The sequence below is a fragment of the Schistocerca piceifrons genome, chromosome 7 (genome assembly GCF_021461385.2).
Source record: "Schistocerca piceifrons isolate TAMUIC-IGC-003096 chromosome 7, iqSchPice1.1, whole genome shotgun sequence".
Taxonomy (NCBI): domain Eukaryota; kingdom Metazoa; phylum Arthropoda; class Insecta; order Orthoptera; family Acrididae; genus Schistocerca; species Schistocerca piceifrons.
Window position 1 is genome coordinate 205,657,164 of NC_060144.1, and position 11,409 is coordinate 205,668,572.

Genomic DNA, 11,409 nt, shown 5'->3' on the forward strand with positions numbered 1-11,409 from the left:
TTCTATGGAACTAGACACTAACAATCACTCTGCAAGTACTGACAGGGATGATATCGACGGCATATTTGAAATTAATGAGTTAATTCAGAATAAAATTCAAACAATTGAGAATTGTAATGACACTGATAGGCAGGACCTTTTTGAGATTTTACAAGCACATTCCACAGTTTTTACTCATAAAACAGGAACAATCAAGGGATTTCAATACCAAATTCGTGTCCGTGAGCATACTAAATTTTGTGTTAGACCATATGTAATTCCAGCACATTATAGGGACCGTGTTAGAACAGAAATACAATCTATGCTTGACGAGGGCATTATTGAGTCTGCAGTAAGCTAATACAACAATCCATTACATGTTGTTGAGAAGAAAAATGGATTGATCAGGCCCGTCTTAGATTCGAGACAAATCAATACTATCATCATTCCTGAAACAAACAGGCCGCAAACGTTGGAAGAACTTCTTCAAAATTTTAATGGAGTAAAAGTGTTGTCTTTCATTGATCTCAGATCCAGCTTTTATCAGATAGAACTTCATCCAGAATGTAGAAAATACACAGCTTTCCTTTGCTTCGGCGTTTGTTATCAGTTTCGGAAACTTCCCTTTGGTTTGAACATTTCTTCAGCAGCATTCATTCGTGGGCTAAATTCCATATTACATGAGTTCTTAAAACGTCACATCACCTTATATGTGGACGATATTCTAATAGCAGAAGCTTCATGGGAACAACATAATCGCATCCTCAACAGTTTGTTACGTATTTTTGCAGAATCTGGAATTACAGTTAACTTGGAAAAGACTGAATTCGGTAGGTCAAAGGTGAGGTTCTTGGGACATATTATTTCTTCTGAAGGCATTCAGCTGGATCCTGAAAAGTTAGAAGCAATAAGAGCCATTCCAGTTCCATCCACAAAAAAACAAGTCCGCAGTTTTCTAGGTCTTGTAAATTTTTACCGTCGTTTTCTGAATATGCAAATTCTTGTTACACCAAAACTTTGTTCTCTCACTGGAAAAAATACTATTTGGAACTGGGACGAACAATCACAGTTGGATTTCAATTCTTTGAAAGAAGCGTTACTTAACACGCCCATACTAGCTCATCCAGATCTGTCACAAGATTTCTGCCTTAGCACAGATTTTTCTAAAGTCGGTCTTGGTGCCCATTTATTTCAAGAAGCCATAAAAAATGACACTACTGTTCAGAAAACCATTGCTTTTGCTTGCCGAGTGCTAACAAAATCTGAAAAAAATTATTCCGTTACTGAATTAGAAGCTTTAGCTATCGTTTGGGCATTTAACAAATTCCGTTTATTTCCTTCTGGTAAGCACGTAAAAGTATACAGTGATCATCATGCATTACAATTTCTTATGTCTTCAAAATTAAATCATGACAGGTTAAAACGTTGGGCATATTATCTGCAAGAATTCCACTTCACAATAGTCTACATTCCCGACAAGGAGAACATTGTTGCGGACGCACTGTCACGCGCACCGGCTGGGCTTGAGAAAAGTAACACAGAAGGCAACCTCGAGATAAATTTCAGTATTCTTTACATTCAGAAAGTCGCCTTTGAAAACTTCATCACCACATCTTTAAAGGACATTGCTCATGAACAAGATAAAGATCCGATTTGGAAAGACATCAAGAGCAAATGGCATGAAAAGACACACACTCAGATTCGGCATTATTATCTGGTTAGAAACAACATACTGTTCAAACGCTGCACTGTTGATGACAAGTTATGGGTACTTTGCATTCCTGACAATTTTGTTAATAAGCTCATTTGGTACATTCATTTCAGCTATGCACATTTTGGCCCACGAAAATGTTATCATATTCTTCGAACGACCTCTTATTTTAACAATATGGAAAAGAGAATTCGAAGAGTCTTGTCCATTTGCAAACTTTGTCAAAAGGCGAAACCATCTACTATCTCCCATCGTGCTCCGCTGTTTCCTATCATTCCTTCTAAATTAAAAGAATTTGCTGCTGTTGATCTCTTGGGACCGCTTGTCAGAACATCTAATGGATTTTCGTACGTTCTAGTCGCTGTTGAACTTACTTCAAAATTTGTTTCTTTCACTCCGTTACGTAAAGCCACTGGACGGTCTGTATCCAACGCCATTGTTAAAATTTTCTTACATGAAGTTGGACACGTTAGTAAAGTCATTTCAGATAACGGACCGCAATTCAGATCTGCTGTTTGGTCACGCATGCTTCGCAACCATAAAATCAAACCTGTTTTTATTTCATTGTGCTCACCACATTGTAACCCCTCCGAACGGATTATGAAAGAAATCAATAAGCTTTGCAGACTTTATTGTCACAGAAAGCATCAGCATTGGGACAGATATTTACACTTATTTCAAAACGTGCTGAATGAAATGCCTCACAACTCCACTGCTTTACCACCTACTCTTGTACTAAAGAATGAAGAACCATCGAACAGAATCAGAGAGCTTGTACCTTTCGCGAATACACGTAAACTTCGACACAAAGACATAATTGATTTGGCTATTATAAACATAAAATCTGCAGCAGACAAAAGGAGAAAACTACACGGTAAAGCAAAGGGAAAGAAATTATATATTGGTCAGAAAGTTCTCATTAAAGCTCATTCATTGTCACATAAGAAGAAACACTTGAGTCACAAATTCTTTCTAGTTTACAATGGACCATACAGAATCCGACGTATACCACATGATAATTGCGATGAAGTTGAAACTCTGCGTACTAGGAAGAGTAAAGGTTTACACCACATTTCACATGTAAAACCGTTTATTGAGAGATAATCTGTTTTTTTTTTTAACTTTGTCTTTGCCATAAAACTTTTCACTTCACAATAATAGTATGCTTTGTCAGACTTAAGAAACTGTTAACATGCAACAATGTTTGAAGTTAAATATCCAGTCTAGAACCTAGGGAACATTTTTAAACAGAAATTACGAATGCATTGTTATAGTGAACAGACGTCACAGTGTTATTGTGTGTGTACATTCTTGCTTGTTAGTTGCACGATTACGTAACGACTATAAGGCTCACATACTTAGAACATTTACCAGTACTGCTAATGAGATTTTAATGCAACATTTTGGTTTACTTGAAAATACATTATGGATTTAAAGTACTTTCAGTGAGATACCAGATGACATAGTGGTTAGTTTATGTGACAGCTACACGATTTTATCACGACGCTACTAATGAGTGACAATTTACAATGTTGCTTTTGCAGTGTTTCTGTTTTATATCTGCACAGTTTTCTGTTTTATTCTGGAAAGTAAAACATGTTTTAGTAGTAACTTTTGTGGTATAGCAGCAATGAGACAGCCTTTTTCGTAGCACAACAATACGTTACATTATAGTACTTTCTTCATCACGCCAATAAGCATAATAACTACGATATCTATACGCAAAGCATTTCTCTTTTGTTTATCATGAGGTAAGTACATTGACTTCTGCAGAACTTAGCTTTCAGAGGACGATAACTACGACACTTCCACAGAAATTATCTTACAGCAAGACGCACATTTAGCGCTACAGGACACGCATGTGAGAGATTAATTTTGTACTTAAGCCATTTATTTTTAAAGATTTTTGATTTACGAAGATACAAAGATTTTCTGTGATACATTTCATTCCATTGCTGTAATCTGTAACACCTGAGGGTATAATTACATTAATCCTCAGGGGGGTACACGCTTACTTTGTGTATCATGTGTTTGGCAAGCACAAGGAGCCCTAGCTAATATAGTATTTGCTTATACAACTTTACACATCGGTACCATATTCCTCTAACACAGAATTACACAGCTATCTGATCATTTAACAGAGAAAGAAACTTTTTTTTACTACATCAGTGACAGATGTTTACGTAATTACACAGTTGGATAACTTCACACTTCTGAAATTGTATTTTGTCTGTACTTTGTGAACTGTTCATTTTTTTTCGGACCCATTGTGATATTATGAGAGCTTTGAATGATATATTTGGTATGGGATCACGATATTTAAAGTACGTTTGAGGCAGATGACACTTTTGACATGAGCAGAGAATTTTTTTAGGTTTTGAAATTATTGGAGGAAGCTACGACGATTTTGAGAGTTGACTTAGGTGTTATGATGTTATTATTACGATGACTATGTGTATTATGCTGTTGTCGTATGTTTATGATCAATAAGCTGATGCTATATGAGTTATTTGATTATACTACGTATGTTATGATGAAATATTGAAGAAGTGTCGACGAATAAGGTAAGGAATAATGAGTAGTGGTTAGGGACTCTGGTTTGTGAAAAAGGTTGTTGGAAACCAAGAATCGTACTTTAAGAGTTATGAAATGTATGTAAATGCGTGAATGTATTACAATGCGTACGAAAATTTTTTGGACACTGTTATATCAATGGGAGTTTGTTTTTACAGATTTGTAACCCAAATTCTTGACCTGTGAAATATTTTTATATGAGACTGTCACTGTAGCGGAAACTGCCATCGTAAATATTTCAGCAAGAAAGGTAAGTGACCTTGGCGTAATGCGTTTTGGGCGCCCAGCTGAGAGGTAGACGTCTGACAAAAGAAAGCCATTAGGTGCAAAAAAAAAAGGGAGGCCATTATCCTCGCTATTGACATTCCTTTGTAGAAGGCATCGCAAGTACGACATGCTCGAACATGAAAACATATGATTACTCTGTTGAGCTCTTAGTTTATGATATTTACTAAAATGCCTAATGAAATGAGAAACATTTTACATCCATTGTCTTTCTAGTTGAGAGATTGCTCATTTTGTTTAATATCTAGTTTGTAGCTGCACTGCAGCATTCATTAAAATAAAATTTTATAGACGTACTAATATAAATATTTTCTGTCTGCAGATCGAGTAAATAATAATTTTTTCAAAAAAATGAGGGAGCACAAAAAGACATTTACCTTCACAAGAACTGCATTCATAATTTTCTTTTCAAGTACTTGGTAATTTATTTTGTAGAATAAGTTGTGGTGCACCACTTTAATGACATAGATATTAAGATGTGAATATACATTTCCCTTGTCTGCATTATTGTCTGTAGTGTAATGTTTTTTTTCTGCTTGAGCTATGTCATGTTTAGATATAAGTTATTTCATTTGCTGCTGCTGTTTGCCAGGCATAGTGTTACTGAATTTCACTTTGTATTACTCTGTTAGGCCAGTTTACTACTGATTTATTTTTCTTGTTTGCTGCGCATTGCCTTATATTAGTTGTAATATTGCATTTGCTTTGCTAATTTCTATAATGCTGCTTGCTTTGCAAATTTGAATTTTTTTGTCATTGCTGTTTGTCTAATTGTTTTGTGCTGCTGCATTGCCTCGTCCCTTAGTTTAGCATCTGAGCTCAGTAGATTTAAGTTAGCTTAAGAGGGGGTAGACTACATAAGAGAACGAGATGCAATGAATTGGAAGAAATGCATTGAGAAGTTATACGAAAAAAAGTACAGAAAGCAGGTATAGATAGTACTTTTGGGAATAATGATGAACCAAGGGAGATCTCCATGCAAAATACTGCAGTAAAACAAACCCTGTCCTTTCCTTTTGTGTTATCCCACTATGTTTTTGTGTACCCTTGTGTATTTGTTTTTTTCCTGTCTCTGTGTAGTTTCATAGAATTTTTTTTCCTTCTAATACTAAGCTACATTCACTATGATGAGGAATACTGTTATCGTCAAATATAATTGGCATTAATAATATGTTATTTACCTTGTAAACATGCTTAGACATTATTTATTCTGTTTTGTTTTAATGCTCATGTGTAAAGTTGATGTTTCAAAAGTTATTCTGATCTTTTATGTATTTACTTATGTCATAATTCCTGTAACACTGATGTATATGTTAGTTCGATTCATTTGTAAAGCCTGTACCACATATGTTATCTGTATTGTTATGTTCTTTAATGATGTATTTGTACCTTTGTTATTGTATTTTTATGTTATACAATTGTAATTGACACCAGTTCATCAAATTAAGTAACTTGTAAGTTACATTTCACTGCCCATGTTTCTGTTGGTCATAGTATATGGACAATATGTGAGAAGTAGGGACTGTTAGTGTTTACACGTGTGTTAATAATTCAGCAAGGGACTGGATAACAGCATTACTGGTTCTAAGGGCAATTCCAAAAACTTTGTGAGTGCACAAGTGGTGGTTATGGACTTGCTATATTGTCTGCAAGACTCTTCAATGGTGATTGTGCACCTGCACAGTCGCAACAGATGGCTGCTGGCCATCTCTACAAGGACTACAGTGGGTCTACACCTTTGATGATTCATCAATACCATTATTTCTACAAGGACTGTAGTGGGTCTGCACCTCTGGTTGCCCACCAATACCACAATCTCCACAAGGACTACAATGGGTCTGCTCTGTGATGACCAACCTACCTATATTCTTCAAAACGTCGAATGACTCTGCTGTGGGTTTGCTCTGATGTGGCCCATTACCTGTCAACATGTCAAGAGTCAGCATTGTCTTTCTGTTGGAAGGACCACACTACTTCTTCAAGACTGCATGGAAATCCATAACTTCCGTGTGCATTTTCTTTTACTGCTCAGACTTTGAGAAAAACACTGCAATTTTACTGTGGTAAACGATCAGGACTGTTTTTATGGACTGTGAGAAAATTTTAGCTTTTGACCAACATTGTATTAATAAGTGTGTACATTTGATATCTTTCTTACTGTAATTATGAAAAACTTTATCAAATCATTATTGGCCACTGCCCAAAACAATTTGTAAAATTTTTTGTGGGGAGCATGGGGGCTATGTAAGTAGGCTGTTTATGTTTTCTTATTGGCAATGTTACATAGCGCTCCGTATGGAAATCACTGGCTGTGCTGTGTGCAGTCTGTGGCTAGTTTGCATTGTTGTCTGCCATTGTAGTGTTGGGCAGCTGGATGTGAACAACGCGTAGCATTGCGCAGTTGGAGGTGAGCCGCCAGCAGTGGTGGATGTGGGGAGAGAGATGGCGGAGTTTTGAAATTTGTAAGACTGGATGTCAATTATGACTATTAAGGTAAATACATTGTTTGTTCTCTATCAAAATCTTTCATTTGCTAACTATGCCTATCAGTAGTTAGTGCCTTCCGTAGTGGAATCTTTTATTTAGCTGGCAGTAGTGGCCCTTGCTGTATTGCAGTAGTTCGAGTAACGAAGATTTTTGTGAGGTAAGTGATTTGTGAAAGGTATAGGTTAATGTTAGTCAGGGCCATTCTTTTGTAGGGATTATTGAAAGTCAGATTGCGTTGCGCTAAAAATATTGTGTGTCAGTTTAAGCACAGTCTTGTATAATTGTTAAAAAGGGGACGTTTCAAGTGTACCTCCAGATAGTGATCACGTAAACTAACTGCAAACTAATATTACGCGAATCAATAATTCGACAGTGATGCTTGTGGCAGCTTAGCGCTTTACGATCCGTGTCATATAGTTAATAGTGCCCATTCATTTTTCATACTGAAACTCATATGTCGAGCGAGGTAGGTCACTGGCAGTACTGCAGGAGCACGCCCAACTAGCCGCGATAGTCAGTTGTCAACGCTGCCAGCTACAGCTGATCCGGTCACGTGCTGGTGTGTCCTCCCATTGCCAACTGAATGGACGAGGTGGGGGGAAAGCTGCGCCTCCCACTCCAACGCGCGTAGCACACACCAACCGTTGCAAGGTGTCAAAACAACAAGAAGCCCGCACGACACCAAACTGTATCGCCAATTTATTGTAAACCATCCATGTGGAGTCAACGAGTCTACATAAAATGGTATAAAGGAAAGACCATTGAAAACTGTGTAAATTTCCATAAAGCAAACAAAACAGAGTAAACTACACATCCTCTGTAATGAAGTCACGTCAAAGAACACATAACGAGCAAGGAAAAAAAAAGGAAGATTTTTTATTTGCCATTAATTCTATATGAATCAGATTCTAAAATTAACCAATTTACATTTATGTAAATTACTGTTTTCAGTTTTCACACATTTAGAAGTAATTGTCATGAATCAGATTCTAAAATTAACCAATTTACATTTATGTAAATTACTATTTTCAATTTCCACACACTTAGGAGTAATTGTCATTTTATTTATGTATGAAAGATATACCAGGTCCTACAAAGCGAGAATACCAGCTACAAATAATAATCACACACTGAAATCAAAGACATTTTAATCGACTGAACTTAATTCTACGATATTTCGTAAAGTTTTATCAAAGCCTTCCTGCAATTTGTATGTACAATAACTTTAAGTCTTCAAGGGGGCGGGGAAGTCTTCCTTGAAGAAAATCATCTGTTTTTTAAGTATAAACGTAATTCGGAATTATTTTCTTGCTCGAGTGTGCACACTTTTTCTAAGGATATATTTTATCTTGTCTGTGAAAAAAGTAATAAAATGTGCATGAACTGTGAAAAAAATTTGAAAATTTCAAATAAGTTCTGTGAGACCTAACTGCTGAGATCATCGGTCCCTAGGCTTACATGCTATTTACTCTAACTAACTTACGCAAAGGACAACACACACACCCATGCCCGAGGGAGGACTCGAACCTCTGACGGGGGAGTCCCGCGAACGTGGCAAACGCCTGAGGCTGCGTCGCTACCACGCGAGGCCGTGAACTGTGAAATTCTGGTCAAAAATATCTGAGAAATTAGTCAGCAGCTGAAATGAATCAGAGGTATGCGATATGTAACGTTTATATAAAATAAAATATAATCCAGTTGCGTCACTCCTCTCAACAAACTGTAAACATTTTATTTCTCTCAACTGAACAGAGCAGACTTAATGTATTCAAGAGTCTCCCTGTCTCTTAGAATAAGCTTTTCACTTATAATTAAATATCGTAAAATGGGTTATATTCATGATTTGTTTTGAAAGGTATGTAATCGGCGCAAATATTAACTGGTACATGATTCATTATTTTGTAATCATTTTGGCGGATGTCTGATTTGGTGAAGTCAACTAGCAGTGCACACGGGGTGCAGACTAAGCTGTCTGTTTATAGCTGCGTGCCCAGGGTTGATCGTGGTCCTATGGTTTGCAGCAGAGTCGAACGTCTAAACCAGAGGCTTTGACCACTCTGCGACGTTATCGGATTAGAATTTCTCGACCTGCGCTATCGAGTACAGAATTGTAGGTTTCCCGTTAAAAGGCGAGGCGTTCAACACACGCAGGAAGAGGCTGCTGGCGTAGTAGAGTTCGTGTGGCGTGCACATAAAGCCATTTTAGGTTAGAGATACCCTCCCTAGGAATCAAAGGCGACTTGCCTGATAAATTAGCCACATTGTCCTCAGGGAACTTACGTCGTTGCATATAATAGACAGGAAAGGTTAATATGATTTTAAAAACTGCAGGGGCACCGAAGGAAAGGTCCCGGAATCAGTACCGCTTACTGAAGGTTATAATGCACAAATAGCATTGGGAACAGAAAGTTGAAATCAGACGTTGTTGTGGTCTTCAGTCCTCAGACTGGTCTGATGAAGCTCTCCATGCTACTCTATCCTGTGCAATCTGCCTCATCTCCCAGTACTTACTGCAACCTACATCCTTCTGAATCTGCTTAGTGTATTCATCTCTTGGTCTCCCTCTACGGTTTTACCCTCCACGCTGCCCTCCAATACTAAATTTGTGATCCCTTGATTCCTCAGAACATGTCATACCAACCGGTCCCTTCTTCTTGTCAAGTTGTGCCACAAACTCCTCTTCTCCCCAATTCTGTTCAATACCTCCTCATTAGTTATGTGATCTACCCATCTCTTCAGCATTCTTGTGTAGCACCACATTTCGAAAGCTTCTATTCTCTTCTTATCCAAATTATTTATCGTCCATGTTTCACTTCCATACATGGCTACACTCCACACAAATACTTTCAGAAACGACTTCCTGACACTTAAATCTATACTCGATGTTAACAAATTTCTCTTCTTCAGAAACGCCTCCGTTGCCATTGCCGGTCTACATTTTATATCCTCTCTACTTCGACCATCATCAGTTAATTTGCTCTCCAAATAGGAAAACTCCTTTACTACTGTAAGTGTGTCATTTCCTAATCTAGTTCCCTCAGCATCACCCGACTTAATTCGACTACATTCCATTATCCTCGTTTTGCTTTTGTTAATGTTCATCTTATACCCTCCTATCAAGACACTGTCCATTCCGTTCAACTGCTCTTCCAAGTCCTTTGCTGTCTCTGACAGCATTAGAATGTCATCACCGAACCTCAAAGTTTTTATTTCTTCTCCATGGATTTTAATACCTACTCCGAATTTTTCTTTTGTTTCCTTTACTGCTTGCTCAATATACAGATTGAATAACATCCGGGAGAGGCTACAACCCTGTCTCACTCCCTTTCCAACCACTGCTTCTCTTTCATGTCCCTCGACTCGGACGTCAGCACACCCCTGGGATAGAGAAATTCCAACAGAATTGAAAGTTCCCATGATAGCTATAAATTCCCGTCAAAATTCGAAATTCCCAACAATAGGGTAGATGGTGGAGTCAGAGTTGTGGGAGGGGGAGCGGGTGGGGTCCCATGTGCAGGCTGAGGAAAACACATAACGTCATCTGGGGGTGTGGTGAGAGGTTGGGGTTGTGGGGTTGGGTTGGGGTGGGGGTTTGGTGGGGTTGTAATTATAAGATCAATTTAATTAATTTGCATATCAATTTGATACCTAAATTGCACTCGTGCCGCCATCTTCCTGCTACAGATATCTACCTTTATAAAGGTCTGAATTTTATTATGACACTGATTCAGTGCTGCATCAACCTAAATGGTACAAAGCGGGAAAGTTTAAAGATTTTGCAGATGTAAGAACGGAATCCGTATTGCTGACTTTAGCTCATACACTGCAGTAAATGGAATGTACAGAAGATTTAGAAATTGTATTTAAAATTTTGGTTACAATTATATTTCGTTTCGTTCTCGAGCTGTTTGATTTTATATCCCAAGGGCTGTAGAGCGTGACGCGCCCATTCGGGTCTTTGCGTATCGGGAATAATGTGGTCATAACAGTCGACATAGCTCATAAACGACTCAAGGTATCGAAACAAGATTTTCAGCTTATGATAGCACGCATGAGGCACATATGTTGCATGATAAATACTTGAAAGATTTTTAATAACCGAGATATAGAAATACATCGTCCTCAGCAGTGAGAGGTCGGCAGCTCATGCATTCTGACATCCGTGCACTGATGGAAAATCCAAGTGGCGTGCATATACGCATCCGCAATACGTAGAGGACGGAGTACCTGTGCGTGCTTGCACGCAACGAATGCGTTAATAATAATGAAACTGTAGTAACAGTTTAGGCCCAGCCTCACGCAATTCAATTTATCTGTGTGTAACTGTATGTGGTTCAAATGGTTCAAATGGCTCTGAGAACTATGGGACTTAA